A 9,077-nucleotide genomic window follows, 5' to 3' on the forward strand; every position below is an offset into this window, starting at 1 on the left:
AATCATGATGCTCATTCTGTTCACTGTGTCACGAGTAGTAAAGTCTTTTGACTCTGAACCTTAATTTTTGCATCTTATGCCAGCATGTATTAAAATGTAGTGGGATAACTTGCTGACTTCTGAGTAGGGCAGAATCTATACCTTTTCCCAGTTCCTGACATCAGAGAGGAAAGAAGATGCTGAAGAATCACCTCTATGAGACCTGGGAGGAGGGGGTCTTACTCTGGTGACAGAGTTGAAACAGGCAATGATGTTTTTTCCAGATTCTTGTCTGTTGATCTATTTCAACACCAGTGGGGCAGGGGTGGGGTGGGGGGAATAAACATTACAGCTAGTGTTTTAGAACCCAACCTAGAAAATAATTTAGGAGTTAAACTTTCATTTTTAAACACATATTAAGGCAAATTTCAGAAGTCAGTGGGGTTATTAATTAATGATTACTTGCAGAGTTTTCAACCATCTGTCCTGAGCTAGTAAGTTCCTACCTACAAAATGACTGAAAATTTAGCTGAATTAATCACTACTCAAGGATTCTTAAATGTGGCGGTGGAATCTTTAAATATGAAGACACCAAGCAGTATTAAAACAACACAGCTGTATGAGTTGACAAGATTTATGAATTTTGAGTTATGAGATAGGCATTTGTAGTTAATACAGATTTATTTTGTCTTTAAGGAAAAAGATATACCTAGCCACCTCAGCATCCTGTTTTACACAGATTTTTATTTTGTGTTTACACACACCATTTTGCTAATTTATTTATTTTCTTGTCTAACTTGGTTATTTAAATAAGATTTTTTTAAATAATTAAGGAATTTTACACTATACACCTGCATTTTAACATTCAAAGTGTGGATTTAAATATAGTAGACTGCACATTTTGCTTTGGAAATGAATTATTAAAAACATTATTATATGGATAGGCTTGAGAGAGAGTAAAGTGAGTTCCCATATAAATAGAACAAACTCTGCTGCAATCTAGCATATATTCTAAATATACATTTAGGAAAGCATCTTATCCTCCCAAGCCTAAGCAACCAGTCATTTATGCAGATATCTTAAATTGGCAGTTCATCATTATTGGTGACAAAAAGGAAAATCATGAAGAGAAAAGAAGAAAAGGGAAATGGATTTTTTTTAATTTAACACAGAGTTTCAGGTTGAGATAATGAGAAATTTCTGGAGACAGACAGTAGAGATTGTAACACAAGATGAATATACTTAAAGCCACTGAACTATATATTTAAGAATGGTTTAGAAGGTAGATTTCATCATATGTACATTTTACCAAAATAGAAAAAAGCAAAACAAGCATTCAATTAAAAAAAAAAACTACTTTTTCTGTAGTTGGCCTCCTACTGCATAGTTTTAATAAACTTCCACATTTTCTCTTTCCCACACTCTGTAAGTTATTATTATATGGTGCCTTTACATAAATTTTAGAGAGAAAGATAAATTATTCTTTATCATTGTCAGTATTTCATTTGCATATGTCCCAAACCAAGGCATCTTTCTTTCCCCAAATATATACTCATATCATTGCATTATTATCATTTTTAATTCTCCTTTTGCTTTTTTCCATTATTTCTCAGCATCAAGGTTGACTAAGATTTATATTTTTAAATTGTGTCTTTTCAAGGAATGAAAGAGAAAGTACTAGAAAATGGAGAATATATCTAGCAGGGAAAGTTACAGAATTTTAATGGCCTGAAGTTTTCAAGGAATATTATAGGTGTGTACTGCATAGCTACGAAGACATGACGTGAAATTGTATCTTTGCAGGAGCTTATGATACTCTCCTCTGGCCTGGTCTCAAGGCAGGTGCAACTACTTTTCTAATTTCAATATTGAGCTAAGCAAGTAGTTAAGGGATGATTATTCAGCACCCTGAAGTAACGGGTTATCCCACACCTTCCATTCTGTTTTGTCATTCCCTTTGATGGAAAGATTGCCAAGCAAATATCAAAATTCTTCATAATTTGTTCAGTTTTCATTAAATTAAATATAGGCTCATTTATATGCCATACACAAACATACATACATACCAGTTAGGTTTTTGAATCATTTGTACGTTGGAAGTCCTATGAACCATATGACTTGCATGCTTGCTGGACAAATTCTATGCATTTTTTTCTGCATAAAAGTATCCATAGTTCTTATAAGTTGCTAAAGTATTCATACCAGTAAGGGAATGAAATACGTTATTCAGCTTGAAATATGTTTTTCAGGAAGCCTGTGTTATAAGAATGGCCATTAAGTACATCCAGTAAGTTATTTAGAATATGGGAAGTAGGCGATTTTCCCAAGTGTAAAAGATTGGAATATTATGTGAGCATACTATCTCTTCTTCCTTGTTGTCATTTATAGACCAATGGCTTCTAGGAAACGATAAAAGAGCCATTATGATATGCCCAATACATACACTGAACCCCTATTCTAAATAACTTTTGATAAACAGATTTTTGCCTTTCACAATGTCATTATTATATGTAAAATCACCTCCATTAACACAGACTTTTCTGAAAAGAAGGGGAGAAAACCTAAAATGCAATCTTGATATAGCTCTTCAAACATATTTTCCAGTGCAGTGACCCATAGCTATACTCCTCAGGAGGCTGAGGTAGGAGGGTCACAAGTTTGAGTCCAGGCTTAGCAACTTAGTGAGACCCTGTCTCAAAATAAAGGGGGAGAGCCAGGACCGCACTCCTGAGTTCCACCCCCAGTACCAGAAAACAAATACAAACATGCTTTCTGTAACTCAGGTAAGGTCTGGTCAATACAGTGTCTTTTGATGCTGAGGAAGGAGGCTCACATGTCCTGGAGGCTGTGACTGGACACAGTACCTGAGAACTCATGAATGCCATCTGTTTACCAAGAGTATAATACCTGCTAGTGAACATGTTAGTATAAAAGACAGGAAGAGAGGATGATTTAGAGTGGGGCATAGAAAGGGAGCGACAGAGGCATGCAGAGACTTATGACAAACTACCTCAGGATTTTCCAACTTCAAAGAGCCATAAGAGGATACCATGTTGTCTCCTTGCAGCATGCTGATCTGCAAGTTAATATAGCGTAAATTACTTAGGGAAGGAGAAACTACTTCATCCATATTTAAAGACTTTTAATTATCTTTTAGGCAGCATGTCTCCGTAAAATGTACACTTTGTAGTAATTTAACTGACATTGAAATTCAGTGAATTGAAAACGTTTATTGCTTTTCAGATGTGTGTTTATTCTCTTTAGCATTATGCTCAGTACCTTTATTGGATTGGCATACTAGAATTTATTTAGCTCAGAGAGAAGTTGTCTATATTTCTGATGTATGAGAATATATATTTATATATATATATATTTTTTTTCTTTTTGAGGCAAAATTTACCTGGAAGTGCCTAAATTGCTCTAAGCTTTCCTGATGTGAAACATTCCCACTTTCTTCGTGCATAGGTACAAAAATGACAATAATAATAAAATTTGCAATAAAAATAATAATAGCCAACATCTGTTGGGGTTTCCTAAGTGCCAAGCATTCTTATCCAACTTCTATTATCCCCTTTTTACTTATGCCAAAACTAGGGTTCAAAAAGGGAAAGTTTACATACTTGCCAAAGATAATGCAGTTAGTAAGTATTCATTCCTTAAACCTAAGCTGTTGAATAGGACAGTTCAGACAGAGCAGGACATACAAGTACCGACATCTTCTTGTAATTTCCTAGTGTTAAGCCTCCCATAAAATAAATTTTTACTCAAGATCTACAGTATTTTAATGACAGTATTAAACTAGAGGTTTTGACTTGTACTACTTTTATTCTGAAGATTTTTGCTAGTATATTCTTTGACTAGTATCTGACAGGTGGTACTTACTTTCTCTAAAAATCTTTTTTATTTGTCCTAATTAGTTATTCATGACAGCAGAATGCATTTCAACTCATTGTACACAAATGGAGCACAACGTCTCAGAAAGTGTTACTGATAAAAATCTTTAGACATAAAAAAAAACAATCTGGGTAAATATGAAAATACTCAATTTAATTACCTACTTACTACTGTGTGGAGAAAGACATAAATGTAAAAACTAGGTCATTGTCTTAAAATATAAGATCTTGGGGCTGGGGTTGTGGCTCAGAGGTAGAGCACTCGCCTTGCACGTGTAGGACCCTGGGTTTGATCCTCAGCAACACATGAAAATAAATAAGTAATATAATGGTATTGTGTCCAACTACAACTAAAAATGATAAATATTTTTTAAAAAATAAGGTCTTGGGCAAACATTATTTTAGATATTTTATAAGCTTTTAATCAAATATACTTTAATAAATTTATTTCAAATCTTTCTGAATGCTTAGTCTATACTAGTCAGTGTATTTGGTGCTGAAGATATAAAGGTAAATTTACTTTCTTGACATAAAGTAAATAGCCATTTTAATAAGATATAATAAGTGCATTTCTGGAGACAGGTGAGAGGAAATTTGTGGGGATAGCAATTAGCCTAGCAGAAAATGGAACAAGAATGCATTAGAAAATGATTCCCGTATCTATTGATCTTTGAGATTTCAGGGATGAGGAGTTGAACCCTCAAGGAAGGTGGCATGGTTAATCCAGGCACAGATAAATGAGATCATTAATTAATGTGCAAAGCCAAGAAGATGAGCACCCTCATGACATTTTAGAATGAAGTAATCAGTCCAGCATAAAGCTTCAACTACTCATTTAAAATATTATAATTTAACACTGGATATATAGCATCTTGCAAATATCTGCGAAAAAAAAAGTAAAAACAGTAAAAACTGGACTTGGCTAACAGTTTTAAAGTCTACTAGAAGAAACAGTATACACACGAAGGTAAAAAAAATCTTTCATTGCACAAATATTAAAATCAATTTTATAAATCTTTCTGTGCCTCTTAGAAAATGTCAGGCATTGTGCTTTTAAGTTGCAGGCAAGTAGGGAAAGAAGATACAGTTCCTTCCCTCAGGGAGTTTTCAGCCAGTGTTGGAGACAAATGTGTCAACAGGAACTCTTAATATAAACTAATAAAGGCTAAATAAAGCTACACAAAAAATAGCTTGGAAACAGGAAGGACGTCCGTCCTAGGCTGGATGGTGTCATGGAAGCAATCAGAGAAGTTGACACTAAAGGACAGATAGAAATTAACCAGACCAGGCCAAGGAGAAAAGGACAGAAGGCACTTCTAACAATAATGGGTAAAGAAGTAAAAAATCCTCACTCCCCTGCCAAATCAATCAGAAAAAAAAGTAATTACAGAAGGGGACAAAATTGTCACAAACCACTTTATCTTCTCTAGACTCCAGAAATTGGCCAAAGATAAAGAAACATTCAATCATGTGAAGTTGCTGAGATTTGAATGACAGTCGCATGAGCCCACTGCTCCTATCATCAACCTTCCTCTCCCTGAGAACTCAGTAGCATTAACAGGGACATCAGCCAAGAAAATAAGTAGCTTTGCTGACAAAAAGTCCTAACTTGACCAGGAACAGAGAAGATAAATTTATGTCCACTGCCATTATCATTAGTACTAGCAATCTTGTCAGTGGATAAACAGGAAGAGCCTTTAATCATGGAAAGTCATGCAAGGACTACATGCCTCCACAGTTCATTTTGCTGACAGGTAGGTTATATGCTTATTTGGAAGGAGAGACTTAAAGGTTGCAAGTACTTCACACACCCACACCTGCCCCAGGAGAGACTGGCAGAAAGAAAGTAAAAGCTAAAGCAGTCTTGGAACCTTCCAGAATATTGAATGCTATTCCCAAATCACACACAGATCTATCAAGAACAAGTGGAACTCTCACTTAAGAAGCCATTTGAACCCAATCTCTGACTTACCACTAGATTTACCACTTGTCTTACCACTGACCCATTCAGAATAAGGGTTAAGACCTGAAAAAGCAGAATAAAAAATCAGAGAATAAAAAGAGACATTAGATGCTACACAATACTGTGCAAAGAGATTTCTCATAGTAAGTCAAAGTTAGATATCAAAAAGTAAAAAAAAAAAAAAAAAAAAAAAAAAAAAAAAAAAAAAAAACAAGCAAACAAAACTCCCAAGAAACAAATAATTATAAAATGTAAAATTTAAAAAAAATACCAGAAATAGGTAGATGTGGCTGTAGTACCGGCAACTTGGGAGGCTGAGGTAGGAAGATTGTAAGTTCCAAGCCAGCCTCAGCAATTTAGCAAAGCTCTAAGCGTCTTAGCAACATGCTGTCTCAAAAATAAATTTATATTTATATATATATATATGTATATATATATAATTTTAAAAGCTGGGGATGTGGCTCAGTGGTTAAGCATCCCTGCATTCTTTTGTCAGTACAAAACAAACAAATCTCAGAAACATCAGAATTACAAGGGGAAAAAAACAAAACCAAGGGTTGTTACCATAAAATATATAAAATTTTCAGTTTTTAGTTTTCATTTTTCACTAGATTATTATGAAAACACAATGAAACAGCAAAATGTGAATAATATCCAAAAATAAAACAAATAATGTTGTTGACTAATGAGTAAAACTAGAGATTAGATTCATGAAATACAGATGTTAAAATTTGTGTAAGATTAATAAAAACATTTTTAAGCATAAATATGGAAAAAATTGAAATGTCAGGATGTCAGTGAAAATGGCAGAGTAAGAACATCCTAAAACTTTCTTTTCCACAAGAACAATCACAAAATCATCAGGAAAATGTTATAATGAAACATTTAAAAAATTCTAGGAATTAACCAACTGCTTGCAGCAATCAAGGATGAGTTTATTTAAGAAAAGTGTTGAAACTCAGAATGAACTTTTGTTATTTTTTTTTACTCTTTAATTATTTTTTAAAATTTATATATGACATCAGAATGCATCAAAATTCATATTACACATATAGAGCACAATTTTTCATATCTCCGGTTTTATGCAAAGTATGTTCACACCAATTCGTGTCTTCATACATGTACTTTGGATAATGATGTTCATCACATTCCACCATCATTTCTAACTCCATGCCCCTTCCTTTCCCTTCCCACCCCTCTGCCCTATCTAGAGTTGTCTATCCCTCCCATGCTCCCACTCCTTACCCCACTATGAATCAGCCTCCTTATATCAGAGAAAACATTTGGCATTTGTTTTTTTTTTTGGGGGGGGGGATTGGCTAATTTCACTTAGCATTATCTCCTCCAACTCCATCCATTTACCTGCAAATGTTATGATTATATTCTCTTTTATTGCTGAGTAAAATTTCATTGTGTATAAATGTCACATTTTTTAATCCACTCATCTACTGAAGGATATGTAGTTTGGTTCCATAGTTTAGCTATTGTGAATTGTGCTGCTATAAACATTGATGTGGCTGTGTCCCTGTTGTATGCTGTTTTTAAGACCTTTGGGTATAGACCGAGGAGAGGGATAGCTGGGTCAAATGGTGGTTCCATTCCCAGTTTTCCAAGGAATCTCCAAACTGCTTTCCATAGTGGTTGCACCAATTTTCAGTCCCACCAGCAATCTCTGAGTGTGCCTTTTTCCTCACATCATTGCCAATATATATTGTTGTTTGTCTTCATAATAGCTGCCTTTCTGACTGGAGTGAGATGATACCTTTGAGTAGTTTTGATTTGCATTTCTCTAATTGCTAGTGATGATGAATATTTTTTTCAAATATTTGATATTCTTTGCCACTCTATGGTTCCAGAATAGCCTTGAAATTAACCTGTACTCACAACTGAAATCATCAGCCTGGCAGAAGGCAAAGCAGGGTTGGAACTCTTTCAAAGCCTCCTCCCCACAAATATTCTATATCTGACCTGTCTGGTCATTCCTGGGAAGATCTTGGTTGCCAGATGATTAATATGTGAGTTTATTTGAACTACTTTCAGGGTTAAATGTCTTTTTCTCAAAGGCAATTTTTGAAAACGAATATAAACAATGGTTTAACTTTGTGGGTGCCTGAGAGTGTGAATAACAATGTAAATAACAGGGAGAAACAATAAACTAAAAGTTGATGAGAAAACCTAGGCAATGAGAAGTCCATTTGGTCTTTAGAAAGAGACTCTGGAAACCTGTAAGTGAATGCACATGCACAAGAGTGTGCACATGCCAAGGGTAAAAATATATCTCAAAACACACAAAGAGCCACTTTGTTAAGAAGAAGAAAAACAAACAAACAAAAAAAAAAGGTTCCAGGTATTTTTAAATACATATGTTTAAATTCTAGTGATTATTAAGTGAGTTAGCCAGGAAGACTCTCCAGTGACCATAGAAAACAAAGTATAGACTTTGCAGGATTACTACAGAAAAGCAACTCTACCACTTAAAACAACAACAACAACAACAACAAAGAACATTAACAATGATCTGCCCTAAGGAAGAAATAGTATCTGATTTCCCAGGTGTATTCTCTGACACCAACTTGCTATCCTCCAATATCTATTCAGTTCTCACACTGACTTACCCAGAGTTAGCACCGACTTTACACGCAAATGGAAACATCCTTCACAGGATGGTCCTCACTTCAAATGCCACTCATAGAATCCAGGGACAACCTGTACTTTGGAACACTCAGCTATAAATTTAAGGGGTTCCCAAATTTAGATCATCAGGTTTAAAAATTCACTAGAATGACTCAAATTACTAACTTAAAGTGCTATATTGAGAATTGTAATTTTATCTTCAATCACTTAGCACAAGAACAAACAAATAAGAAAGACATGTAGGATGAGTTCTTGAAGAGTCTCAGATGAAGAACAGCTATGCCCTTTCAACACCAATCAGGAAACATCACCCACATGACATATCAGTGTGTTCACCAACCAGGAGGTTCCACGGAACCCTCATGGCTTGAATTTTTATTGGACTTTAATTTTGTGGGCATGATTAATGAAATCAATGTCCATGTGTTTAAATTCAGTATGTAGACTCCCCCTACCCCTCCGAGGAGGTTGGGCTAATTTAATTCCAACTTACTATTGACATGATTAGTATCTCTGATGAGCAACCCAAAATCTCTAAAGGGGTCACTCTGAATCATCTCTTTAGTGTAACAAATTATGCTAATAAAAATGATTTCTTATCACTCCAG

Source organism: Ictidomys tridecemlineatus, chromosome 7, assembly GCF_052094955.1.
Source record: "Ictidomys tridecemlineatus isolate mIctTri1 chromosome 7, mIctTri1.hap1, whole genome shotgun sequence".
Lineage (NCBI taxonomy): Eukaryota > Metazoa > Chordata > Mammalia > Rodentia > Sciuridae > Ictidomys > Ictidomys tridecemlineatus.